The 27,247-nt window shown below is 51.9% G+C and overlaps 1 long non-coding RNA gene across 1 annotated transcript; it reads left to right on the plus strand.

The window, feature by feature from the left end:
• Window positions 1-723: 723 nt before the first annotated feature.
• LOC140394778 (uncharacterized) lies at window positions 724-27,230 on the plus strand. Its single transcript, XR_011935999.1, has 4 exons — window positions 724-1,059; window positions 1,883-2,158; window positions 8,575-8,837; window positions 27,094-27,230. It is a non-coding gene; the product is annotated as an uncharacterized lncRNA (long non-coding RNA).
• The last annotated feature ends 17 nt before the right edge of the window (window positions 27,231-27,247 follow it).

Below are 27,247 nucleotides of genomic sequence, written 5' to 3' on the forward strand. Positions count from 1 at the left end.
GATAGTTGACCCCATTGGCAACTCGACAGTACTTTTTGTGCATTGCAGTGGAGTTTGAATCAAGCAAAGAACATGTTAAGGTTCAAATGGAAAGGGATGAAATGGTCTGATTTAAATGTGGTTCCACCCAAATCACCCATACATTGTTAACAATTGTTTCCAATCCAACATTGGGTTGCTCATACCCTTAGCACAATGCACCCTAAAAACGTAATGATTTATGGCATAAAGTTGGCTCATGTACAGGGGTGGTTGCAACCCTTTTCATGTTATCAGGGTGCAAGTGATGGAAATCGAGAGGATGATTTTCGCAGGCTTTAGTGAGCTGAAGTGAAAGGCTCGGCAGAAGGAATGTCGCTGAGGCAACAAGAGGAGAATACCCAATGTGTTACAAATCATTCACAGACTTGTTGGAGTTCCAGCCAGCCTATTTTCATGGTTATAACTCATTATGTTTGTAGACAATAACACCGAGGTGAAGCTGGGGGTCACTTGCTCGCTCTCATTGTTAAGGAGTACTTGGCCCTTTAGTGACAGACTTTCCATTTCATTCCAAAATACAACTGAATCAACCTCAGCAAGCAGCCAACTGTGTGTTGGACGTGTTTTGCTCCGAGTTTGTTAGAAATATTTCCTGAAATTATCGCATAGAATTTACAGCACCGAAACAGGCCGCTCAACCCAATGATGTCAGTGTTTGTGCTTCACACAAGCCTCCTCCTACCCTTCCTCAACAGCAACAATTCATACAGAGCCTTTAACATAATAAAAAAGAATGTTTGAGAACGAGCTACGTAAGGAAATATTTGGCTGGACATGACCTAAAGAGGTAGGCTTTAAGGAGTGCCTTAAGCGGTCGAGAGGCAGAGAGGTTTAGAGAGGGGACCTCCGGACTTAGGATCTGGGCGGCGGGAGGCACGGAGGCACCAATGGCAGAGCAATTAAACCCAGGGAAGGCAGCAAGAATCAGATGAGCATGGATTACCTCAGAGGCTGCGGGGCAGGAGAAGATTACAGAGATAGGCTGGGACGAGGCCATGGATGGCAATGAAAACAAGGGTAAGAATTTTTAAATCGAGACATTGCCGAACCGGAAGACCATGGGCTGGACTCTCCAGTCATTATGTCACGTATTTCTCAGCGCCGCGCCATTCGCTGGTGGCGGGAATCTCAACTCCCGCTGCTTGTCATTGGGATTTCCCATTGAAGACATCCCACGTTGTTGGGAAACCCACAGGTGAGGGTGCATTGCCGGCGGAAACAGGGGGCTGGATTCTCTGTCTTGTGGATTATGCCGTCATCAAAGCTGTGGCCTGTCACGGCAGAACAACTGCCGTGAAAGGGCCACATATTCCTAGCCCTGCAGGGGGCTAGCAGTGAACCATCGTTCACGGGCCCCCAAACCTCCGGGTCAGAGGCCGCGAATGCGCACGGCGGCGGCCTCCAGCAATGGCCGCAGGTAGGGGATATGCGGCGCGGAGTACCCCGTTTTTCAGGAGAATCGGGGAACCGGCGGCGGTCCCGATTTCATGCAGGGAAATGGCTTCTCCGCCCCGCTGCTGGCCGCGATTTCGCCGTCGGGGTGCGGAGAATCCAGCCCAGGGAGTCCCAACGGCCAGAGAATTCCAGCCAATATGGGTCAACAAGGACAACTATTCAATTAACCCTGTCCGCATAAACGTTTATTACTTCCTCCGTCATGTATTGACCCAACTTCCCCGTTAAGATATTTTTGCCTCTACGGGGTAGTGAGTTCCACATTTTAACCACTCGCCGAGTAAAGAAGTTTCTCCCGAATTGGACTTGTTAATGACTATCTTTTTCACTCCTAGTTTTGGACTGAACCCACAGATAGAAACATTTTCTCTACTTTTTATTTTAGAAACTTCTATCGTGTCACTTCTCAGCCTCCTCCTTCCCAGAGAAAAGAGACTAGTCCATGCTGTCTACAGAAAATACGCATTACATTGCTGGTTTCCCTCACCTTTCCGTGCCATTTGTCACCAAGGCAGCAAGCATCAGCTGACTATTTGGCCATGCCAATCTTCACAGCAAGAATCGGATCGTTTCTTCACCTGGCATCCATGTGTGATAAGTTCCAGAGAGCTGGGAGCCAGGGGTTTGAGGTCAAGGCTGGTTTCTCCTCACGCCATCTTTGGTAAGTTGCCGTGGCCAGGCTGAGGTCAGCTAATTCAACACAAAGTGGGGGTGAAACCTAGGACTGGCCTTGTCTGTACACCTCCATTTTACACTGGGCAGTGAACGTAATAACTGAGCCATTGGGGAGGTTTAGGCATTCCCTCACTCCAATCTTACCACAGAGCCATGTTGCGTTATATCGGCCGTTTGCACGACACAAGAAGAGGAGCAGAAGTGGGCCATTTGACCGCTTGACCCTGCTCCGCCACGCAATAAGATCATGTCTTATCTGACTGTGCCCTCGCCCCCACTTTCCTGTCTGCCCCCCCCAAAACTGTTGCTGAACAAAGATCTGTCAAAGTCAGCCTTCACTGGTCTCTGCGAAGAGAATTCCACAGTCTAATGACCCCCAGAGAGAGAGAGAATTCTCATGACCTCTGTCTTCAATGGGGGACCTCTAATTTTTAAACTCTGTCCTCTGGTTCTAGTCTTCGCCAACAAATGGAAACATCCTCTAAGCATCCACCCAGTCACCCCCCTCACCTCCAACCCCCCTCAGGATCTAATATGTTTCAATAAGATTTACCTCTCATTCTTCTGAACTCAAAATGGTTTGCAATTGTAGAATTAAGGAACGGGTTCTGTTAGTCCACAGTAACACTAAAATATTACAGTGCAGAAGGAGGCCATTTGGCCCCTCGATTCTGCACTGGCTTGCCCAATGAGCAATACGCTTAGTGCCATGTTCTTGCCTTCTCTCCGTGGTACCTGTCTAATTCCCATTCAACTGCGTCAATGGAGCCCCTCACCACCACGGCCTCAGTCAGTGCATGCCAGGCCTTAACTACTCGTTATAATCGAAGGTTTTTGTTCGTGTCACTTCTGCTTCTTTTGCTAAGACATTAAATCTGTGCCCTCTCGTTCTCCATCCTTTCACGAGTGGGAAAAGGTTCTCCTTCATGATTTTGAACATCTCTATTAAATCTCCTCTCAGCCTTCTCTTAACCAAGGAAGACAGTCCTACCCTCTCCAATCTATCTTCAGAACTGAAGTTCCCGTCCTTGGAATAATTCTCGTTAATCTTTTCTGCACCCTCGCGGGGGCGGCACGGCGGCGCAGTGGTTAGCACTGCTGCCTCACGGCGCTGAGGACCCGGGTTCGATCCCGGCCCTGGGTCACTGTCCGTGTGAAGTTTGCACAGTCTCCCCGTGAATGCGTGGGTCTCACCCCCACAACCCAAAGATGTGCAGGGTAGGGGCATTGGCTGTGCTAAATTGCCCCTTAATTTGAAAATTGAAAAAAAAATCAAATGCCTTTGCATCTTTCCGAAAATGAGGCACCCAGACCTGGATTCAGCTGAGGCCCAACTAGAGCCCTGCACAATTTCGGCATAACCTCCTTGCTCCTGTTCTCTATACCCCTATTAATGAATCCTCGGACAGTGTGTGCCTTATTTATTTATTTTTCAAATTTAGATTACCCAATTCATTTTTTCCAATTAAGGGGCAATTTAGCGTGGCCAATCCACCGACCCTGCACATCTTTGGGTTGTGGGGGCGAAACCCACGCAAACACGGGGAGAATGTGCAAACTCCACACGGACAGTGACCCAGAGCCGGGATGGAACCTGGGACCTCGGCGCTGTGAGGCAACAGGGCTAACCCACTGCGCCACCGTGCTGCCCCTGTGTGCTTTATTATCACCTCTCTCAACCTGTCCTGCCACCTTCAATGACTTCTGCACATATGCATAACATTTGTAATTTTCCGGTCCTCTGGCACCACCCCTGAGTCTAAGGAAGATTGAAAAATTGTGAACCCTTCCTCCCCAATTTCCAATCTCGCTCACTTCCTTCAATATCCTTGGATGCATCTCATCTGGTCCTGGTGCCTGAGCCACTTTAAGAACTGTCAGTCCATTAATTACCTTCCACTTATCAATTTTGTCTGGATTATCTCCTGTTTCGCCATGGTTTGGTAACATCATCTGCTTCAGTAAAGGCACAGGAAAAGTGTTCATTTAATACCTCAGCTATGTCCCCTGCCTCCACACGTTAAACTCCCTTTTTGGTCCCCAATCAGCCCTACCCCTTCTTTTACCATAAAAGCAAAATGTTGCAGTTGCTGGAAATCAGAAACAAAAACAGGAAATGCTGAAAAATCTCAGCAGGTCTGACAGCATCTCTGGAAAGAGAAATAGAGGACACAACCTCCCCAAGTTCCATAACGGGCGAGTTTAGTTGGTGTTCCCCGGCACTTGGAATGACGAGAAACCCTACGCTATCAAATGGGACTCGATTCCCATTCGGGTCGATTCAGGACCTCAGTGGGGAACTCCCCAACGAGGCTGCACTTGGTCCCGTTATCTGCACTAAGGATCCCCGCTCTGTACTGAGGACACCCTCTCGCCAGAACTCCTCGGTGCAGAAGGAGATCGGAGTTCCAATTTAAATGGCATCATGATCTCTCAGGCCCCGGTCCAACCCCTGACCCCCCCCAAAAAAAGCCCTAACCCATCTATAATTTGAGCGTAACAGACATCTACAGACGTTGAAAGATGCCCTCGTACGAACAGGATATGGCACTCGACTCATCGATCGACAGTTCCAACGCGCCACAGCGAAAAACCGGACCGACCTCCTCAGAAGACAAACATGGGACACAACCGACAGAATACCCTTCGTCGTCCAGTATTTCCCCGGAGCGGAGAAACTACGTCATCTTCTTCACAGCCTTCAACACGTCATTGATGACGATGAACATCTTGCCAAGGTCATCCCCACACCCCCACTACTTGCCTTCAAACAACCGTGCAACCTCAAACGAACCATTGTTTGCAGCAAACTACCCAGTCTTCAGAACAGTGACCACGACACCACACAACCCTGTCATGGCAATCTCTGCAAGACGTGCCAGATCATCGACATGGATACCACTATTACACGTGAGAACACCACCCACCAGGTACGCGGTACATACTCGTGCGACTCGGCCAACGTTGTCTACCTCATACGCTGCAGGAAAGGATGTCCCGAAGCGTGGTACATTGGCGAGACCATGCAGACACTGCGACAACGAATGAACGGACATCGCGCAACAATCACCAGGCAGGAATGTTCCCTTCCAGTCGGGGAACACTTCAGCAGTCAAGGGCATTCAGCCTCTGATCTCCGGGTAAGCGTTCTCCAAGGCGGCCTTCAGGACCCGCGACAACGCAGAATCGCCGAGCAGAAACTTATAGCCAAGTTCCGCACACATGAGTGTGGCCTCAACCGGGACCTGGGATTCATGTCACATTACATTCATCCCCCACCACCTGGCCTGCGAAATCCTACCAACTGTCCTGGCTTGATACAATTCACACCTCTTTAACCTGGGGTTACCCCATCTCTGGATCTGTAAAGATTTAATCAGCTGCTAATGCTCGCATTCCTAGCATTGTTTGGCATCTTTGAATTTGTCTATATATGTGTTTCTGGATCAGACCTCTTCATTCACCTGAGGAAGGAGCAGTGCTCCGAAAGCTAGTGACATCGAAACAAACCTGTTGGACTTTAACCTGGTGTTGTAAGACTTCGTACTGTGCTCACCCCAGTCCAACGCCGGCATCTCCACATCCCATCTATAATGGGGATCTCAGGCCACCCCAGAAACCTCCTGCACCCATGCCGAACACACCAGGGCTGGATCCTTGCTGTGGGAAAAATGGCACCCTGGCAGTGCCCTGCCAGCTGGCAGTGCCACCGGGGCACCTTGTCAGTGCCAGGCTGGCTTCCAGTTTGCACAGGCAGGTTGCCAGGCTGACAGAGCCAAGGTGCCCAGGTGGTATCAGCAGTGCCAGGGTGCCACCTTTCCAGAGGGCAAGCACCTACGGGCTTCCAATCCCTTGAGAGAATCCCCACGAGCACTGTTCCATCTGGTCCCTGTTTGTGGAGACCAACATACGAACGGCGCTCAGCTGAGTTCTCCAATTAGGTCCCAACATCTTTCCGAAAATGGGGGTCGATCGTGGGAGTGCATATTAGAGTGAGACTAACTGTCTCGCTCTAATATGCAGATTTGCCCAAAAGTCATCCGCCCACAATGGACGGGATTCACCCCGCAACGTCTTGCGGGATCGCATTAGATCTCGCGAGGCGAGTGAAGACTTCATGCAGAGGCAATCGAGACATTTGACCAGAGGTGGAGGAAGCAGTGCGCGAGATCCAGCTTCACGACGACAGACCTGAGGAACTCATGGAATCGGAACCACGGCTGAACCGAAGTAACCTTTACGGGTAGGATAACGAATCTTGGGAATCTTTATTCGGATAATTTGAGGGTAAATATTGTTGTGAAATAAAGTTGGTTTGATTTAACAAAAACGATCTCGCAAGGTGTGCCGATCATGGTAGATCCGGGAAGAGGGCGTAACATGGCCAGTAGATTGTGCACAGAGTTAACGTTTCGAATCCGCATGACTTCTTCAGTGCTCCTTCCAACACCCTTTTACTGTTTATATGCTTATGGAATACTTGGTGGGGGGGAAAACAATATATTGTAAGTTAGCACATAAATTGCACACGATTCTGAACTTGTTGATACAGTGAACTCCCAATGTTTGCCACTCCCTCTATCGCAGATTTGTTTACCTGCACACATTTATTTGTACACGTAATCAAGGCCCCAAAACTTCACTCATCTGCGATATAAAATGTTGGACTCTCAACTTTTCCATGTCATTCCCACATGTCATTCCTGCACTGTGCATTCGGCAAATCTGCACAAGCGCAATTTTGCCGTTCGCAATTTCACACGTTGCGAGAATTCATGGGAACAGAACCCTCGTGAACAGACGGAGTAGACTGTCAATATTCATACCCCACCAAGATTTATCTTCCATCTTCCAGCCTCCATAAACATGAGCTTATCCAAAACTCAGCTGTCCATACCTTAACACACAGTAAACCACATTCATCCTTCTCGAACTTACTCTAATTCTGGCTTCATGCATCTTCAATATCCTTCGCTCCACCACCGGCGGTCGTGCCTTCAGTTGCCTGGGTCCTAAGCTCTGGAATTCCCTCCCTCAACCTCTCCACATTCCTCAAAACCTACTTCTTTGACCCAACATTTGGGGCTGGATGATCCCGCGCCCCAGCCGCGTGTTTCTTGTTGGCACGCTGTTCGCTGGCGGCAGGATTGTCTCTTCCCGCCGCTTGTCCATGGGATTAACCATTGAAGCCGCCCATGTGGGAAACCGGGGTGTGTTGCCATCGAGAAAAGAGAATCCCGACGACCAGAGAATTCCGGCCATGGTCATCTGCCCTAATGACTCTATGTTTGAATCAGTGTTAGTTTTTGCCTGATAATGCTGCTGATAATAATAATAGCAATAATCTTTATTACTGTCACAAGTAGGCTTACATTAACAATGAAGTTACTGTGAAAATCCCCTAGTTGCCACACTCCGGCACCTGTTCGGGTACACCGAGGGAGAATTCAGAATGTCCAATTCACCTAACAAATCTTTCGGGGCAGGTGGGAGGAAACCGGAGCACCTGGAGGACACGGGGGGAACGTGCAGACTCCGCACAGACAGTGACCCAAGCTGGGAATCGAACCCAGGACTCTGGTGCTGTGAGGCAACAGTGCTAAACACTGTGCTACCGTGTCGCCCTAAGCTATGAATAGGGAATTTATACAATGTTAATGGGGGATCCTGTGGCATAGTGTGAGTGTCCTTTGGATCAGGAGCTCTGGGTTCAAGTCCCTCTGGGTCCTGATGGCCATGAAAGGTGCATTTGTAGCATAACAGGTTGTTTATCTGCCTGTAATCTTTCCAAGACATCTGATGATAGGTGGTGAGAGTGAGAGAGTTTCCTGGTCAGCCAACTTGTAGGAGGCAATGGCAGACTACTGCAGTACCTTGCTAAGCAAAGTCATCGGCCAATCCAATGGAAATCCACGATTGCACATCAATGCAAACTTTTATTGCTGTTAGGCCCAGCCAATGGAGAGAAGAATCCGTTCCAGACGTCCTTGGCCATTTCTGATGGTCAAACAGCCTTCAGGCTCTCACTGTGTGTCTGTGACAGAAAGAAAGCCCAGTTGAAAAGTAACTGTAGGTCGGATATCCAGCAGAGATGGATACCAGCGTCAATGGGGAGGGGGCAAGCCTCCCTCTTGTGAAAACAAAATACAAGGAAGCTAATTGTGAGCAAACATCTTCAAGCAAAAAAAAAAAGCATCTCTACTTAATCGAGTCCAGGGCTAAAGTTACTGAAGGAAAATGGGTCACTGAATGACCTGTGCTGGGTGCACTTAATCCTAACTTGGATCAAATGAAAAATGGAAATACTGCAAGTTGCATTTAATCAGATTTCAAAGGACAGGATGGAAGCTCAGGGTTCAGCTCATTTCCTTTTTCATACATTGTCTGTTTTTTCCATTAAAGGAGCAGATTTGCAGAGCGGCCGGTTTTGACCTGACATTCATACTGCAATTCTGCCGAGGGAGTTGAACGGAATGATTTAACTCTTTCTTTCCCCGGAGACTCACACGGAGGACGTGATGAGGGCCAGGTGTAATGAAGCTGGGGAGTTAGGGTCCCGAAGCCAGCGGAGTACAGCATCAAATGAGCTTCCTGCACGGCAAAGGAGAAAACATTTCACTAAGTGGCTGGACTAGAGTCCATAAGGAGCAGGGAGAATCTGGAAGGTGAGAAACAACTGACTGACAATAATGACACCGACAACCTATATAGTTCCTTCAATGTATCCAAACTTACCAAAGTATTTCACAGCAATGTTATATGTATTTTTAAATTTAGAGTACCTAATTCTTTTTTTTCCAATTAGGGGGCAATTTAGCGTGGCCAATCCACCTAACCTGCACATCTTTGGGTTGTGGGGGTGAAACCCATGCAGACACGGGGAGAATGTGCAAACTCCACACAGACAGTGACCCAGGGCTGGGATTCGAACACGGGTCCTCGGCGCAATAAAGCAATATTTGACGCACGGCCGCATAAGGCCAACGGAGAGCTATTATTAAAGATCTTAAAGGAGGAAAGGCAGGAGAGGTTTAGGGAAGGGATACCAGCGTTCCTGAGACCCCTGCTGGGACCGGCGTTGTTGGCGGGCTTTAGCCAACGCGCTCCTCTCTCCAGAACTGGAGCCCTGAACAAATGGTTCACACCGACACTCCCACCTAATCCTCCCCACCCACATCACTGCCCCAGCTGTGGCTCAGTGAGTGGTGCGCCTGACGCCAATTCGGAACGTTGTGAGTTAAAGTCCCACTTCAGCAAAGGCTGACATTCCCCCTGAATGGGTGCTGCACAGTCGGAGGTGCAATTCCTCAAACGAGATATTAAAAACAGGTTTCCATCTTTCCTTGCAGGTGACCGATTCAAGGCCCCACTTTGCAGAGGTGGAGGGGGGTTTCCCTCATGTGTAGGCCGGCACATACCCTCAAACTAATGGCACGAAAAAGTGGATGATCTGGGTCATTATCTCATTACTCTTTTTGGGATAGCTGCCTTTGTGAACCTTTTGGGAAATTGCCTGTGCAAAACCACCCCCCCCCCCGCTCATTTCTCTAACTTGGGACGGGATTCTCCCATTCGGCGGAGGAGTGTCCACGCCGTTGGAAACGCCGTTGCGTTTCACGATGGCGTGAATGGGCCGCTGGGAGTACTGATTCTGGCTCCTACAGGGGGCCAGCACGCCGCTGGAGCGGTTCAGGCTGCTCCAGCCCCCCATCCCGGCGCGAACTGTGCGCCGCCAGATCCGCGCATGCGCAGTGGCGCCAGCGCCAACCCGCGCATGCGCAGTGGCCTCCCTCAATGCACCGGTCCCGACGCAACATGGCGCGGGAGTTCAGGGGCCGGCGCGTAAGAAAATAGGCCCGGGGAGCGAGAGGCCAGCCCGCCGATCGGTGGGCCCCGATAGCGGGCCAGGCCCCATTGGAGACCCCCCCTGGGGTCAGAGCCCCCCTCACCCCCCCCCCCCCTCCCACAGGCCGCCCCCCGACCCTGTGCGCAGAGTTCCCGCCAGCTGCGACCAGGTGTGGACGGCGCCGGTGGGACTCTGCCTTTTTAGAGCGGCCGCTCAGCCCATACGGGCCGGAGAATCGGCAGCCCGGCCGCGTAGAGCGGCCCGCGACCGGCGCCGCGGCGGCGTGGCGCGGTTGTGGGGATTCTCCGGCCCGGCACGGGGCTGGGAGAATCCCGCCCCTTGGAGTTTGAGAAGCAACTCAGTGCTGAAGGAGTTAACATCGCCACGAAGCACGCAAAGCTGAACATAGTTGACCCCCTCCTGGCCTGTGTTTGACTCGCTGCATCTCAGTGCCTGGTGGGACCCAGTCACAATCCGCACCAACATAACACAGCCCTTGGTGTGCGAGGAAAGAGGATTAGAAAAAAAAGTGGGTCAAGAGTTCACAACAGGGTCTGTCAGCTGAAGGAGACAAAAAGTTGATATTAACTAAGATGTAATGGGTCTGCTGAAAGACAGGGTTCACCCTCAGTGCAAATACGGCTCACCGAAATCAGCTCCAATTTGGGGGGGGGGGAGGGAGGGGGGAGGGAAGGTGAGGGGGAGGGGACGGAGGGGGAGGAGAGGGGGGGGTTGGAAGGGGGAGGGAGGTGGAAGTGGGGGTGGGTGGGCCAGGGGGGTGGGGGGGGGGGAGGGAGAGGTGGGAGGGGTAGGAGGGGGAGGGGGAGGGAGGGGGAGGAAAGGGGGAGGGAGGGGGAGGGGGGGCCAGGGGGTGGAGGAGGGGGTGTGAGGGAGAGGTGGGAGGGGTAGGGGGGGAGGGGGAGTGGGAGGGTGATGGGGGGGGGGAGCCAGTGGAGCGGAGGGGGGTCTTGAGGGGGGAGGGGTGGGGGGGATGGGTTGGGGGGTGGAAGAGGGGCGTGGGGGGGGTGGGGGAGGGGGGGCGGGCAGCTCTCCAGGCAGGCTTATTGGCCTTGCCCATCTGCCTGGATTCAGCCGTGGCCACACAGCCCTCTGTGGTGGGGTTTGGGGTACCCCTCTCCACAATGTGGCCTGGACGGCTAAATCAGTTTTAAATTAATGTTAAAAAAGTGGAGAGAGGGCATCTCTTTCATATACACCTCGGAAGGAAGCCTTCTGCATCTCCAGTTTAGCGAGCCTATTGCCATCCTCAATTGCATAGCACGCCTGCCCTCTGTCATTAATTAGCCAATTTGTGGAAAATCACAGTTGGGTAACGGTCCCACACAGTGGAATTCTGGCCTCCCTTTAGCCATAACAGGTTCCGAAGCCGGGGGTGAAAAAGTACTCTGTGCATATGCTTTATTTTCATTTGTCAAAGTATTCGCCAGGCTTTGGACTGTAAAATCCCACCCATTGAATGTGTGGGAGCAAAGTTTGTTCGGACTGACAGTCAAGAACCATCCAATTGGTGTCATCTTTGGTGCCCAATGGGTCGACTATGCATGCAATAGTTCTTGTGGTGCAACCTCCAGCGATCTGTAGGGCTCAGTGCGCGGCATTCCTGCATCTGTCTTACTAGGCTGAAGGTTCATGTCCCATTCCAGGACTTGAGAACAAAAAGCAGGAACTGATTCTCCAGTGCAATATTTGTTAGAATCTCCTTTTCGATCAACATGCATGAGTGAGGCAATAATAACGTGAGTCGTATTGGGAAGAGGGTGGTGGGGCACTTCTGGTTGCGGCTATGCCTAGGTAGGTGACACGTTCGGCAGCTCCCGCCGGGATCGGACTTTTGGGCTCTTCAGAGGGGCCCCAACGGCAATTGCTCGAGGCTTCCAGTGTGGGAAGGCGACAGCAAGGTCCCCCCGACATTATATGGATTGGACCAGGAGTGGAGTGGCTAAAAAAGTGATCCTGGTGCAGCGAAAAGTGCGAGGGAGGAAAAGCAAGATGGCGGCGTGTGGAGACCAAGCAGCATGGGCGCAGTGGGCGCAGGAGCAGCAGGAGTTTCTTAAACGCTGCTTTGAGGAGCTGAAGACAGAAATGCTGGCGCCAATGAAGGCGGCGATTGAGAAGCTTGTGGAGACCCAGAAGGCCCAAGGGGCGGCGATCCGGGAGGTGCGGCAAAAAGCTTCGGAGAACGAGTATGAGATCTTGGTCCTGGCGGTGAAGGTGGAGGCGCACGAGGCGCTGCACAAGAGGTGCTGGAGAATAGGTCGAGGAGGAATAGGTCCTGGAGTGGAGGGGCCCGATGCCGGGACATATATGAGCACGATGCTCAATTCGCTGATGGGCGTGGGAGCTTTCCCGAGGCCCCTGGAGCTGGATGGGGCTCATCGGGTCCTGGCAAGGAGACCCAAAGCCAACGAGCCGCCAAGGGCTGTAGTGGTGAGGTTCCACCGCTTTATGGACAGAGAGTGTGTCCTGAGATGGGCCAAAAAAGAGCAGAGCAGCAGGTGGGAGAACACAGAGATCCGAATTTACCAGGACTGGAGTGCGGAGGTGGCTAAGAAGAGGGCTGGTTTCAACTGGGCTAAGGCGGTGCTCCATCGGAAGGGGGTGAAGTTCGGGATGCTGCAGCCAGCGCGATTGGGGGCCACGTTCCAAGATCGGCACCACTATTTTGAAACGCCTGATGAGGCATGGAGCTTTATACAGACTGAAAAGTTGGACTCAAATTGAGGGTTTGTTGTGGGGGGGTTGTTTACTGTGTTTACCGCGTTTGGGTAATGTTCTTTTTGTTTGAGTGCTGGGTGGAGATGGGTGAATGGATTTGATGTGGGGGCTGTGGGAGAGTGTGGGCGTCGGTGTTGGAGGGGCAGGGCCCCGCGGAGGAAGATGGGGGGTGGAGGCCCGGGGATGGGGAGTTGGGGTAAGGCTCAAAAGGAGCTGCGCCAGAGGGGGCAGGGCCGGCTCAGGAAAGCACGTGCTTTTTCCCACGTTAGGGAAGGATGGAGGCGGGGCCGGGGGGGAAGGGCGGTGCTGGAGAGGAGCGCACACTGACTGCCAAGGGGTGGGGGGGATTCTCACACTGGGGGGTCGATGGAATGGCGGGAGAGGCCGGGGTCAGCAGGAGTCAGCTGACTTACGAGAGTGTCATGGGGGGAGCAAAATGGCTAGATGAGGATCTAGCGGGGGGGGGGGGAGGGGGGGGGAAACTGGGTTGCTGCTGCATTGGCCAAAAGGGAGCTGGAAGTAGGAGAGGTAGTCGGGGCGGGGGTCCGCCGCCGGGGGGACTGGAGGGTGCGGGAGGCGCGGGCACGTAGCTGGCCTAGAAATGGAGATGGCTAGTCGGTGGGGGGGGGAGGTGAGTAGCCCCCCGATCCGGCTGATAACTTGGAATGTGAGGGCCCTGAACGGGCTGGTCAAGAGGGCCCGGGTGTTCGCGCACTTAAAGGGACTGAAGGCAGACGTGGTTATGCTCCAGGAGACACATTTGAAGGTGGCAGATCAGGTTAGGCTGAGAAAGGGATGGGTAGGGCAGGTCTTTCATTCAGGGCTGGATGCGAAGAACAGAGGGTTTGCAATACTGGTGGGGAAGCGGGTGTCGTTCGAGGCACTGAATATTATAGTGTCGATATGGTGGTCGATATGTGATGGTGAGTGGTAGATTGCAGGGGGTGCGGGTGGTACTGGTGAACGTATATGCCCCGAATTGGGATGATGCCGGATTTATGAAACGCATGCTGGGTTGGATTCCGGATCTGGAGGTAGGAAGCTTGATAATGGGGGGGGGGGGACTTCAACACAGTGCTGGACCCAGCACTGGACCGTTCTAGGTCCAGGACGGGTAAGAGGCCGACTGCGGCCAAGGAGCTCAGGGGGTTTATGGACCAGATGGGGGGAGTGGACCCATGGAGGTTTGCCAGGCCGCTGGCCAGGGAATTTTCCTTCTTTTCCCACGTCCATAGAGCCTACTCCCGGATAGATGTTTTAATTTTGAGTAGGGTGCTAATCCCGAAAGTGGAGGGAACAGAATATTCGGCCATAGCCATCTCGGACCACACCCCGCATTGGGTGGAGCTGGAGTTGGGGGAGGAGAGGGACCAGCGCCCGCTGTGGCGCCTCGATGTGGGACTGTTGGCGGATGAGGGGGTGTGCGGACGGGTGCGGGGGTACATTGAAAGATATTTGGAGGCCAACGACAATGGGGAGGTGCAGGTGGGGGTAGTCTGGGAGGCGTTGAAGGCGGTGGTCAGGGGAGAGTTAATCTCCAGCAGGGCCCACAGGGAGAAGAGAGAGGGGAGGGAGAGGGAGAGGTTGGTGGTGGAGATTTTAAGGGTGGACAGGAGGTATGCAGAGGCCCCCGAGGAGGGACTACTTAGGGAGCGATGGAACCTCCAGACGGAATTCGACCTGTTGACCACGGGGAAAGCAGAGACACAGTGGAGGAAAGCGCAGGGGGCGATATATGAGTATGGGGAGAAGACAAGTCGGATGCTGGCACATCAGCTTCGTAAGAGGGAGGCAGCAAGGGAGATTGGTGGAGTTAAGGATAGAGGGGGAATACGGTGCAGAGTGCGGTGAGAATAAACGAGGTATTTAGGGACTTCTATGGGGATCTGTACAGGTCTGAGCCCCCAGCGGGGGGGGGGGGGGGGGGGGGGGGGAGGGGATGCGACGATTCCTAGATCAGCTGAGGTTCCCGAGGGTGGAGGAGGAGCAGGTGGCAGGTTTGGGGGCGCCGATTGGGCTGGAGGAGCTGGTTAAAGGATTGGGGAGTGCGGAGTGCGGAGTCTGCACATCCTCCCCGTGTGTGCGTTGGTTTCCTCTGGGTGCTCCGGTTTCCTCCCACAGTCCAAAGATGTGCAGGTTAGGTGGATTGGCCATGATAAATTGCCCTTAGTGTGTCCAAAATTGCCCTTAGTGTTGGGTGGGGTTGCTGGGTTATGGGGATAGGGTGGAGGTGTTGACCTTGGGTAGGGTGCTCTTTCCAAGAGCCGGTACAGACTCGATGGGCCGAATGGCCTCCTTCTGCACTGTAATCCTATGTAAATTCTATGTAAACATCCCTCCCCCGCCAAAGTCCAAGGAATCCACCGAAGACCCTGGCGAAGGAGGGTGTCGGACTCGTTTTGCCGCAGGCCGGACACCATTTGCACGAGGCGCTGGATCGGGCGGCGTGTAATGAGACGGAGACCGGCGCTTCCGTGATGAACGGCGTAACGGTTATACATCCACGGCCCGTGGGCCCGAGGATTCCCCCTCTGATGCGTCCTGTGTCTCCATCTCAGAGTCAGAGTCTGCTGCCTCCGTCATGTCAGCGTCTCTATCTCCACGGGGCTCTGTAACGACCTGCGCAGGCTTTGAGTGAGGCACCAGAGGAAGATTGTGAGGACTACTTTCCATTGTCTCTGGTCTCTGTGGCTGTAGAAATGAGCTCCGGGGCGGGGAATCTTTGGAAGGGATAGTCTTCTGGACCGAACATGGTCTACATGTTTGCGCTGGCGACGACCCTGGGCTTGCACCTGGTAAGGTATAGGGCCCGTTTGACGAAAGATTACACCAGGGACCCACTGGGCACCACCAGCAAAATTCTGACCGAACACTGGGTCACCGGGCGCAAACTGCCGAATCGGCCGATGCCGAGAAAATCCCTGTCCCTGCCGTTCTCGTGTGCGGCGTACTTTTGCGCCAATGTCCGGGAAAACCATGCTAAGGCGGGTGCGAAGTCTCCGGCCCATTAGGAATTCTGCGGGAGCTACCCCAGTCACCGCATGGGGGGTGGTCCTATATGAAAACAGAAAGCGAGCCAGTCTCGTGTCCATTGATCCGGAAGACTGCTTCTTTAGGCCTCATTTGAACGTCTGTACTGTGTGTTCCGCCAACCATTTGAAGCCGGGTGGTAAGGGGCAGTGCCGATATGGCGTATGCCGTTCATCTTCATGAACCTCGCAAACTCCTCACTTGTGAATGGAGTGCCGTTATCCGTGACCAGCACCTCGGGGAGGCCATGCGTACTGAAAGACAAACGCATCTTCTCAATTGTTGCGCAGGACGTTGTGCCTAGCATCTTATGTACCTCTAGCCATTTAGACTGTGCGTCGATTAATAGAAGGAACATGGATCCTTGAAAAGGGCCGGCGAAGTCCGCATGCAAGCGCGCCCAATGCCGCCCAGGCCATTCCCAGAGATGTAGGGGCGCGGCCGGCGGAAGCTTCTGATGCTCCTGGCAAATGGAGCAGTTTTGGGCCACCTTCTCAATGTTGATCTCGAGGCCTGGCCACCAGACATAACTCCGGGCCAACATTTTCATTTTGGTCATACCTGGATGCCCATTGTGCAAGTCTCTTAGTATCAGCTCCTGTCCTTTTTCCAGGACAATCACATGCGTCCCCCACAAGAGGATGCCGTCTTCCACGCTGAATTCCGACAGCTTGGAGGAAAATGCCCGTAACTCGCCTGGGAGCTGTCTATGCTGCCCACCATACAGGACTATGTGTCGAACCTTTGACAAGACTGGCTCCGTCTGGGTCCACGCACGGATCTGTGATGCCGTGACAGACAAGGTGTCCATAAATTTTAGGGGTTGCAACCACCTCACCAGTCGTGGGGGTCGACATGGGGCCGGTCGATAAAGGTAATCGGCTCAGTGCGTCGGCATTTGCTATCTGCGTTCCTGGTTTGTGCTCCAGAGAATACTCGTATGCAGCAAGCAACAAAGCCCAGCGCTGGATCCGTGCGGAAGCAATGGGCGGTTTTGGCTTATCCTCTCGGAAAAGTCCCAGCAGGGGCTTATGATCAGTCACGATAGTGAAGTGGTGGCCATGCACGTACTGGTGGAAACATTTCACTGCAAAGACCACTGCCAGGCCCTCCTTCTCGATCTGCGCGTACTTTTTCTCCGCTGCAGTCAATGTGCGGGAGGCGAAAGCTATCGGTCGCTCGGCCCCGTTCTCCATCTTGTGGGACAAGACGGCCCCAATACCATACGGGGATGCATCACATGTGACGAGCAAAGGCTTTCCAGGATCATAGTGGGTTAGTAACCCAGACGACGACAATTGTTGTTTTACCTGCTGGAAAGCGGTTTCTTGCGGCTGACCCCAAACCCAGGTGTGAGTTTTCTTGAGCAGAAGGTGCAACGGGGCCAGCGTAGTTGCCAGATTGGGGAGGAACTTCCCGTAATAGTTTACGAGGACGAGAAAAGAACAAAAATGCGAAGTGTCAGTCGGGGCGGGGGCCTGTTGAATTGCACGCACCTTCTCTTCGACGGGGTGCAAACCTTTGTGGTCCACCTAATAACCCAGGTAGACTACTTCCTTCACCTGAAAGACGCACTTTGTGCGACATAAACAGACTCCAGCCTCCGAAAAGCGTCTAAGGACAGCCTCCAGATTTTCTAAATGTTCCTGCTCCGACATCCCTGTGATCAAAACGTCATCTAAGTAGACAGCGACACGCGGTAAACCTCTCAAAATGCCCTCCATAACGCGTTGAAAAATAGCGCAGGCAGAGGATATTCCAAAGGGCAAACATATATATTCATACAGGCGCCGGTGTGTATTAATCGTTACATATGGCCGGGTGGCAGGGTCCAGCTCCAACTGTAGGTAGGCGTGACTCATATCTAATTTTGTGAATGAGAGTCCACCTGCAATCTTCGCGTAGAGATCCTCTATGCGAGGCATTGGATATTGGTCGAGTCGGGAAGCCGTATTCACTGTACATTTATAGTCGCCGCACAAGCGAACTGTGGCATCTGGCTTCATTACAGGTACAATTGGTGCTGCCCAGTCAGCGAAATGGACGGGCCTGATAATACCCAAAGTCTCCAAACGAGTGAGCTCCCCTTCTACCTTCTCGAGCAAGGCGTAAGGCACCGGGCGCAGCCGGAAATAGAGTGGCGTGGCTCCTGGTTCGACTTGGATATGGTCTACTGCCCCTTTTATTTTCCCCAAACCGGGCTGGAATACATCTGGGTATCGTCCTAGCACCTCAGTCGACCCTCCAGAAACTGTTTGGAGGATGTGCTGCCACGCAACCGCAAATGGCGCAACCAGTCCCGACCCAACAGGCTGGACCCACGGCTGCGCACCACGAGAAGTGGGAAACGCCCCTCCTGGCATCCATAAACAACAGGGGTTATCGTAGTTCCTGCAATGTCCAGTGGTTCTCCCGTGTAGGTGGCCAACCTGGCCTGTGTGTCGGTTAATGTAAGGGTCTGTATACCCTGCTTGATGCGGTCGAATGTCCTCTGGGCGATCACGGAGACCGCTGCGCCAGTGTCCAACTCCATCTCAAGTGGGTGACCATTGACCCGTACTGTCACCTTAATGGGGGCCGCACGGGGAGCTGCCACACAATGCAGCTGCAGGCAGTCGTCCTCCGTCTCCACGTCCTCAGGAGTAGTCGCCACAGGTTCATTCACATGGAAGGTACGGCCCCTGGGTTGGTCCCAGTTTCGGTCGGAACGACGGCGCCTCTGCCGCCCCAGGACCGGCGTCCGCGACGGGGTCGGCGCCTACAAGTCTGACACGGACATGGCTCCTCATCCATTGGTTCTGGAGAAGGATCCCTTCGGGGAGGAATGTCCGACGGCCACTGGCGTCGATCCGGACGTCGCCTCGCCCAAGGTACCGCAGGAGTGCGGGGGGACGTTTTCGGACGGAAGGGGTTGCGCCCCAAGGCATGCACCTCCATTCCCTGTAGCTCCTGCACTCCTCGTTCTGCGCTCTCTCGGGACAATACTATTTGAATGGCCTGTTGAAAAGTCAATGTTGGCTCAGCTAACAACTTTCTCTGGGTGGCCGCATTGTTCATACCGCAAACCAAACGATCGTGGAACATTTCTGACAAGGTCTCACCATAGTCACAGTACTCCGCAATCCTGCGTAGCCTGGATGAAAAGTTGGCAAGGGATTCTCCTGGGGTCCTCTCAGCGGTGTTAAACCGGTAACGTTGGACTATCGTGGATGGGGTTGGGTTAAAATATTGCCCCACTAAGTTCACAAGTTCATCAAACGTTTTGGTGTCCGGCGCAGCTGGGTACATAAGGCTCCTAATCACCCCAAACGTATGTGGGCCGCAGGCGTTGAGCAATATGACCACCTGGCGCTCGTTTTCGGTGATGTTGTTTGCCCGGAAATAGTAACGCATCCGTTGTGCGTACTGGTTCCAGCTTTCCAGCGCAGCATCAAAAACATCCACACGTCCATACAGAGGCATGGTGTAATAGAAAACAACTTCCAACCTGTATCCAACAAAAATCCAGGGAGGTGGCTTCAGCAGTGTAGACAGCTATTCACTTTAACCCTCGTCGCCAGTATTGCGAGGGCCATGAACAATCCAGCAGGAGTTTTAAGGATACAAAGAAATAACATTTATTTACAATAACATATATATACAACAGCAGCAGCAACTTCGCTTGCTGCTCACTCCTTCCTGGCTGGTTCCAAACTGGCCAGCTTTATTTATACAGGGAGTCTGCTCATGATTTCTCCGCCCCCCCTCATTGGGGAAGCTCATACTCCCACAGGATTGTGGAATTGTCATTAGTCCCCAGCCAAAGTAAGCAGGCAGGTTATAACAGCTCTTTGGTTGTATCTTTGAATCAGATGCACCCTTTTTGCGCCTAAATCACTGCTTTGGGAGGTGAGGTTCGAGTAAACCCAGGAAAGAAGAAAGAGCTCAACAGCGCCACCATTGCGGTCAATGGTGCAACAACCTATTAAGGCAGTGGCCACCTGAGGTACTGCCAAAAAGCCTGAATAGCTGTCACAAGTTTCAGATAAGCATACAAAAACGCAGCAAAAGGGTACAAGATGACCACAACATCCACAGCCCTCAATAACATAGAACACAGAACATACAGTGCAGAAGGAGGCAATTCGACCCATCGAGTCTGCACCGACCCACTTAAGCCCTCACTTCCACCCTATCCCCATAACCCAATAACCCCTCCTCACCTTTTTGGTCACTAAGGGCAATTTATCATGGCCAATTCACCTAACTTGCACGTCTTTGGACTGTGGGAGGAAACCGGAGCACCCGGAGGAAACCCACGCAGACACGGGGAGAACGTGCAGACTCCGCACAGACAGTGACCCAAGCCGGAATCGAACCTGGGACCCTGGAGCTGTGAAGCCACAGTGCTAGCCACTTGTGCTACCGTGCTGCCCAATGGGTGGTAGCAGACATCCTATCTGAGTTTACTTTGTTCCAACAACATGCGGAGGTGTGTTTTCTGGACCTCAATATTTTCAAACCAAACATTGCTACAGGCAGTGACGGTCTCCACCGACTGAAATGTCAGGTCTGCCTGATAACCAACTTAAAAATCCATGGTCAACAGTCGAAGATTCATTACAAGCGAAACACAAATTCAGAGTAGGGTTTCTACGATTCTATGATCGTCTGCAATTCTTTTTTTTTCCAAAAAAATATACTTTATTCATAAAATCTATACTAAACATTACAGAACATTTCGAATTGTCTTGGACTGTACATTTCCATCAGAGTTACACATTCCCTTGACTTTCTTCCATTCAATTTTGATAACATTACACACATATCGCTCTTTTTGTTACAATTCCTTCTTAAACATTTACATTGTCATGTTTCTTTTATACATTGGAGTGTTAATGGCCCAGACCGAGGGGGGTTTACATTGTTACCCGCCCCTCGGTGTACATTTGCTGGTAAGACCTTACACAGTGGTCTTTCCCCATTGCCCCTTGGCGGCAGCTGCCCCAAGCTTGAGTGTGTCCCTCAGCACGTAGTTCTGGACCTTGGAATGTGCCAGTCTGCAACACTCGGTCGAGGACAGCTCTTTGCACTGGAAGATCAGCAAGTTTCGGGCAGACCAAAGAGCGTCTTTCACCGAGTTGATGACCTTCCAGCAGCAGTTGGTGTTTGTCTCAGTGTGTGTCCCTGGAAACAGTCCGTAGAGCACAGAGTCCTGTGTCACAGAGCTGCTCGGGATGAACCTTGACAAATACCACTGCATCTCTCTCCAGACCTTCTTTGCAAAGGCACATTCCACAAGGAGGTGTGTGACCGTCTCATTTCCCCACAGCCACTCCGAGGGCAGCAACAACGGCGCAGAGCCTTCGGGTGTACATGAAGACTCTGACGGGGAGGGCCCTTCTCACCACCAGCCAAGCTAGGTCTTGGTGCTTGTTTGTAAGTTCTGGTGATGAGACGTTCTGCCAGATGACTCTGACAGTCTGCTCAGGGAACTGTCCAACATCCTCTACAGTCTGCTTTTCCCTGAGGGCCTCGAGGACATATCGTGCTGACCACTGCTTCATTGCCTTGTGGTCAAAGGTGTTTTTCTTCCAAAACTTTTCCACGAAGGACAGGTGATACGGCACGGTCCAACTACTTGGAGCGTTCCGCGGCAATGAGGCCAGGCCCATCCTTCGTAACACCGGGGACAGGTAGAACCTCAGTATGTAGTGATACTTGGTGTTTGCATACCGGGGGTCCACACACAGCTTGATGCAGCTGCACACAAAGGTGGCCATCAGGATGAGGGAGACGTTGGGTACGTTTTTCCCTCCCTTCTCCAGAGGTTTGTACATGGTGTCCCTTCGGACACGGTCCATCTTGGATCTCCAGATGAATTTGACGATGGCCCGGGTGACTGCTGCGCCGTAGGGTCGGGTAATGGGCCAGACCTGCGCTACGTGTAGTAACACCGAGAGCGCCTCACACCTGATGACCAGGATTTTGCCCGCAATGGAGGGGGAACGTTGCTCCCACCAGCCCAGTTTCTGTCCTACATTGGCAATGCGCTCCTCCCAGTAGAGACCATTGATCAATTCAGAAGTAGATGCAGAGACAAGGGACATGATTGCAACTTCACGGTGACCTAGCTAGAATAACTGAGCTTGTGGTAGTATCAACGGCAATAGAAGCGTACCGAAAAGATCTCTTGGACCAACCCAAAGGTACAGCGTTGAGGCACTATTGCAAAGCAGACATAAGTATCAAGTCATACTGCAAGGGACGCAGAGTCTGCAGTCTATGCATAATTTGTCCATCAATGGCCTGATAGCCAATACAGTCACGCCTAACTAGCAATGCGAGTGGTGTACCCAGGAATCTCCCAGCTTTTAACGCTGTGAGCAGGCATGTGGCACTGGAGGAGATTGGAAGCAGCAGTGCAGAAATCAAAGGCTGGTACAGGTGGTTCGACATTAGGAGAAGACACAGCCAAAAGCCGGACGGGTACAGCGTTCAAAACAGCCAAGAACATGTAACAAATGGCATCAGGGCTAGTTCCATGAAATGTTTAGCCGAGCTATATGGTGAGAAGCTAAGAATGACCAGACCAAAGTGAGCACACAATGTGGGCACACATTCAGCAGGGTGAACAACACAACCCTTCGCCACCATCTAGATTATATTCCCCAGGTGAAGGGTCAGCATAGCCTATATGCAAACCTGGATGCAGATGCAAACATCCTTCCACTTCGTGCACTGAAGTCCGTGTACCCACAGAACTGTCAAGTGATGATTTAATCAACCCAGCCACTGCCAAGTTCACGGTGTACAATAGCTTTGGATTCTGTCCCCGGGAACCATTACAGTCAGGTCGACAACACCCCAACACTGGTCGCCCCAGATAATTTAAGCTGTGGACACCAGGGGCGGGATTCCCCCATCCCGCGGCAGAGTGCCCATGCCATCATAAACGCTGTCGCGTTTTACAACGGCGTGAACGGGCTGCTGCCGGGAGTCATTCTGGCCCCTACAGGGGGCCAGCACGGCGCTGGAGCAGTTCGCGCCGCTCCAGCTGCCGATCCCGGTGCGAACTGTGCGCCGTGGATCCGCGCATGCGCAGTGGCCTCCTTCAACGCGCCGGCCCCAATGCAACATGGCGCAGGGCTACAGGGGCCGGCGCGTAGGAAAGGAGGCCCCCAGCCAGAGAGGCCGGCCTGCCGACCGGTGGGCCCCGATCGCGGGCCAGGCCACATCGGAGCCCACACCCAGGGTCAGAGCCCCCCCACAGGCCGCCACCTTGACCCTTGCACGCAGAGTTCCCGCCGACTGCGACCAGGTGTGGACGGCGCCGGTGGGACTCAGCGTTTTAACTGTGGCCGCTTGGCCCATGCGGGCCGGAGAATCGGCTGGCCGGCCGCGTAGAGCGGCCCCCGACCGGCGCCGCGCCAACCACGCCAGCACCAATAGCGCCGATCCTCCGCTGTACGGAGAATCACGTGCTGCCGTCGGGGCGGCGTGGCCCGGTCCCGGGGATTCTCCGGCCTGGCCCAGGGCTGGGAGAATCCCGCCCCAGTGGTCCAGTGACCACAGGCCCACCGATGTGCAAGGACCCATCCTTGGTCACCGCCCATGGTGTCATCAAAACAATGATGAGGAACACAGGCTGCAAGGATTGCCATTGGCTGTGTGGATGCCGGTGGAAGGTCCTGCCGAAGGCCAATGGGGAGCCTCCCGCACCGTGAGGACACACGCCTTGAGGGGTCGGGAAAATCATGTATCTGGTCATTATTGCATTGTCGGGGTTGGCTGTGTGCAAACTGGTGCCATGTTCCCTACATTTCAAAAGTACGTCATTGTCCTGGGGGGGGGGTGGAAGGCACTATTGTAATGTCTGCCTTTCTTTCATTATAAAGTTGACAACCCTGAAAGCACCTAATATACAATTGAGAGTTATCAATATCAGGGGTTCAAAATTGGCACCTGATCGTCAAAGGGTTGAAATAAGAACAAAACACGTAGCACATCTTAAAGTTCTTATAAAAATCAGCTACTTTCAAAATCTAGTCGCTGTTGGCGGGTAAGTAAAACTCTGCACCTCAGCAGGTAATCTGTTGAAAGTGTTCTGTTGTTGGACACCCCTTAGAACTTTCTGGGATTTTTTTGAACAGCCCCTACTTGAACTCAGAAGAAAGGCAGTTTAATATTTCACGTGAAACATGGTACCTCTGACAATACTGCATTCCCCCAGTGCTGCACTGAGCTGCCAGCCGAGATTATAACCCCATTCAAAACGTAAAAGGTAAAGTCGCCACAGTCCTAGATGACCATAGGCTGCTTTCCCCTTTGAGGGGGGAGAGTTGACTGGTGGTGATTTAACCTGAGGATCACCGCACCTCAGGCAAGGTTTAAAAAAAAAATTTTTAGAGTACCCAATTCATTTTTTTAAATTAAGGGGCAATTTAGCATGGCCAATCCACCTACCCTGCACATCTTTGGGTTGTGGGGTGAAACCCATGCAGACACGGGGAGAATGTGCAAACTCCACACGGATAGTGACCCAGAGCCAGGATCGAACCTGTGACCTTGGCGCCGTGAGGCAGCAGAGCTAACCCACTGTGCCACTGTGCTACCCTCGAGGGGCAAGGTTGAGAATGTGGGGGCCTTCGTGAATATTCATAACGTATCCCCCAAGTGGTGACGGTTGTGACCGTTCACTCGAGGAGCACTTTGACATTAATGTTTAGCCTGGAGCTATAGAAAATGATGGGAGAGTCTCCAATGTTCTTTCCTTCACATGGCTCCAGGAATCTCTTTGCCAGCTGCTTTGGCATGCATTGGAAGGATTTGTATTCAGCCCGTTTGACCACGCCATCTTCCTTGACCATCAAGACCTGGGTGGGACTCAAACCCTGAGCTATGACTCAGAGGCAGAGACGATACTCACTGCGCCACAAGACCTTCTATCCCCCAAGCATCCAGTCCCAGCAGATAAAATCCGGTTGATGCATAGTTGGGGTGGTATTTGGCTTGGACTGGCAAATTCTGGCTATGGCAAGGAATTGTATTTACCGTTAAAAGAAAAAGCTGCTCAACACTTGATAATTCTTTCCACTTTTTTCTCTTCCTTCCTGAAGTCATTGGCTGCAAATTTCCAGCTGTTCCCGCCGACGGGGTCTTCCGGTCCTGCCGATGGTGACCCCTGCCACGGATTCCCCGGAGCGTGGGAACCACGGGCAAAACCCATTGACAGCGGCGGAACTGGACCATCCTGTTGCCGGCCAATGGCAAGCCCCACCTCCTCTGCCGCTGCAATATGCACCTCGGGGGTATGAGTGGGAAACCCCAGCCCAGTTTTCTCAATTTGATGAGCCCCCTGTGATCTCAGGGGGTTCAATCTGTTCTTGTTTGTACATCTCATGTATTTCCAAAATGTAAAACGTATTTAAGCTCCACCTGTCCGTCCTTGGCATTACAAATAATACATACAATGGACGATATGTTGTCTTGTTTTATATGAACAGGGCTGTAATCTTGTGCCATCCATCGTGCATTATTTTGTTAAACAGGTAGCGTTCTGTTCCTTCAAGGCCACAATCTAATTGTTGTTAAGTAATCAGAGCAGAGAAGTAATAAGGTTTATGAAGATGAAATTGGTTTACAAACTCGGAAACAAATTGGAAATAACAATGATAAACCTGGCAAATAAATGTGTCAATCTGGGTGGTGTGTGGAGACCACTGCTAAATTTGTTGGACCCAATTTTAAGCCCTTCCATGTGGTCTCCTAAATCAGGCATTTAGGCCCCTCGGACGTGTTTTTGGAGAGGCAGAAGAAGGTGCTGATGCCTCTTCAAGAACCCCTACCCAAAATTGGTCTCTGATGCGCAGTAGAAGTCTCTGTTCAAGACTCTTGGGTGACGGCTGTGGCCTAAGCAAAGACTTCGATTGCTGCCTCATGGCGCCGAGGACCCGGGTTCGATCCCGGCTCCGGGTCACTGTCCGTGTGGAGTTTGCACATTCTCCGCGTGTCTGCGTGGGTCTCACCCCCACAATCCAAACGATGCGCAGGTTAAGTGGAGTGGCCCCGCTAAATTGCCACTTAATTGGAAAAAGTTTTAAAGAAGCAAAGACTTTGAAATGCAGGTAATATTCAAAAAAGTATATATATATTAAATGTTGGTTGGAACCAACAGTTTTAGGAGTGCTACCTCCCCTACTCCACAGAACCCTGAGTGCCCCATATCCCCCTTTACAGCCCCAATATCACCACCATGCCGTCCCTTCAGTCTTGACAGTTGGAAAATGGGTGAGTTGCCTGCAGAGGTGCATCATGGGCCAGCAGCTCACTTATTTAGCATTAATAAGGCCTGAGGCTCAATTTCAAGCTAGTCTCGGATCTCCCTCTTCGGGCACAGGTTGCACTCGCATCTCTTCCTTCGTGTTCAAAGCAAGGAGCCGACGATTTTTCATTCTCAATTGCTTAGTGAGGAAACTGTGCAGATTGAGGTCAGTCAGAGTTCAATTGCCTTTTGGGTTGTAGATGGAAATCCAGAATTTTCTTTTTAAACGCCCGATTATTTTAAGGCTCACAAGTTTCTAGATTATAGACATTGTGACCCATTGTGGTTGGCCAAGATATTTTCTATGCAACCGAAATTAAGTTTTTTTTTAATTGTTGGGGAAATAAAACTGCATTTGAGCCTTCTACCTACAAGACGTTTTCAGAGAATACATTTTCTTAATTGTTGAAACATGACAGAAGAATGACACAGGAAATGGAATGGGCAGGAAATAGCAAGTATAATTCACTATAACACATATTTTTCACCTTCGTTTGTGTTTGGTAATGTGACATATAATGGCGACACATGTTCTGAATTTTCATCGGCCATAGATCGAAAGATTAGAAATCAGCTTTAGCTGTACCCTGCTCAGTTCTTGGTTATTTTTAGACTTGGCTAAAAATGGCCAACATGGACACCTCAGCCAAATAGTCATTGTTTATCCATGTGCGTAGGAGGTATTGGACTGTGGAGAACATTGGAGCCAATTCTGCTCCTGACATCCACACAAACTTGCCAACAGAATTTCCCTTACTTAAGCCCAAGGGGACAGAGGTCAGCTATGCTCCTTCCCCTAAAACCAGTTAACTTAAAAACAGACTGATGATCGAACCTTGGTCCTCTGGCTTAACATCACAACCATCAGTCCTTTATTTACGGAGCCACTGTTGTTTTTTTTCAAAAGATCAGTTCTTTTTTAGATCCTTTCCATGAACCACACCAACGCAATGTTACATTTGATTTTCTTCTTACTGTGAACAGTCCTATGTTGGTTTCTCAACAGGCAGGCCATTAAGAACGCCCTGGAAATACTTGAGGCGGTGTTTAGAGACACACAGCTACACAAGGGAAGATGCCAGGTGCAGTTGACTCACTGCGTGAAGTGCTTTTCTCCAAAAATAAAAGTGGTCTTTAAATATGGTTCTATAGCCCTCATT

The sequence above is a fragment of the Scyliorhinus torazame genome, chromosome 18 (assembly GCF_047496885.1).
Source record: "Scyliorhinus torazame isolate Kashiwa2021f chromosome 18, sScyTor2.1, whole genome shotgun sequence".
NCBI lineage: Eukaryota > Metazoa > Chordata > Chondrichthyes > Carcharhiniformes > Scyliorhinidae > Scyliorhinus > Scyliorhinus torazame.